Raw genomic sequence first — 1,284 nt, forward strand, 5'->3', positions numbered from 1 at the left:
AGACTCATGGTCCAAGAAGAAAAAGAAGTCAAACTCAAGGTGCTCAAACAGACAGCTGAGCGTGGACCAAGCCACGCTGAGCTGACCTGGACACCAGCTTGACCTGGACACCAGCCTGACCTGGACACCAACCTGGCACAGATCAAGCTGCTCAAGCAAGCAGCTGAGCGGACCTGCTTGACCGCTCAGCCTAGCACCTGACAAAACCTGACGAACTCAAGCTTGGCACGGTAAGACACAAGCCTGGCACACGCCTAAGCTGCTCAAGCAGCAGCTCAGCGGTGACACATGTGTGCTTAGTAGTGAACCAGACACCTGACCAGGTCAGCAAGCACCAAGCCACGTCTTAATCAACACGGTCAAAGCTACTCAACAAGCAGCTTAGCGGTGCCACATGTGTGCTTAGCGGAGTGCATCCAGACTTGACTTAGCCATCAAGAAAACCATGAAGTCACCAATGACATCACTTCAAGTAGCCCACCATAGGCTTTTCAGAGTAGCTCAGCATAGCTGCTCCCATAGCTCACAACTAGCTTTCAAGTCATAAAAATTACTTGTCTCAAACACTTAACAAATAAACTAAGAAGTAGTTGTACTACTTAGTTTATTTGCCAAGTTAAGCATGCTTTTCTTCAGATCTTATATTCATTACTACTTCAATATTAGAGTAGCCAAGATTAGGGTGTAACAACTTAGTCTCTTTGTGGACATAGTATTGTTTAGTAGTGAATATAAGTGATCATCATTCTACCATTTTAGGACATACACTAAAAGGAGGATTTCAGACCTTGGTGTTTGGAGTTAATCAAAGTAAAACATAAGAACTTGCCTAAGTAGTTAATAAGAAGTTGAGAAATATTTTCATCATTCAAAATGATCTTGTATCCTCAAGAGTTTGTTAATATTTAGTTTATGTTTCTTGTTAATTGTTTATATGCAATTCCAAACAAAAACCACCAAAATATGTTTAACTCATTATTTGTGCATTGACATATTCATATGATTCATTCTATTAGGCAATTCCTTGTGGTTCGACATAACCAGATACTATACTACAATTGAATCTTGAAAGAGGTGTAAATTGTAAAATAGTAAAGTGTTATCAATAAAGTTATTTGTTGAAACCCATTTTAATATACAAAAGTAATGAAACTAACTTACTAACTTTTATTTTATTGTTATTTACTTTCCGCAATTTATTTATTCTTTAATACATACCTTCCTTAAGGAAGAAGTTTGGTTTGTTAATAAAATGAACCCGAAATGGAGTAAATAAATAAAGGT

Source organism: Lupinus angustifolius, chromosome LG05, assembly GCF_001865875.1.
Source record: "Lupinus angustifolius cultivar Tanjil chromosome LG05, LupAngTanjil_v1.0, whole genome shotgun sequence".
Lineage (NCBI taxonomy): Eukaryota > Viridiplantae > Streptophyta > Magnoliopsida > Fabales > Fabaceae > Lupinus > Lupinus angustifolius.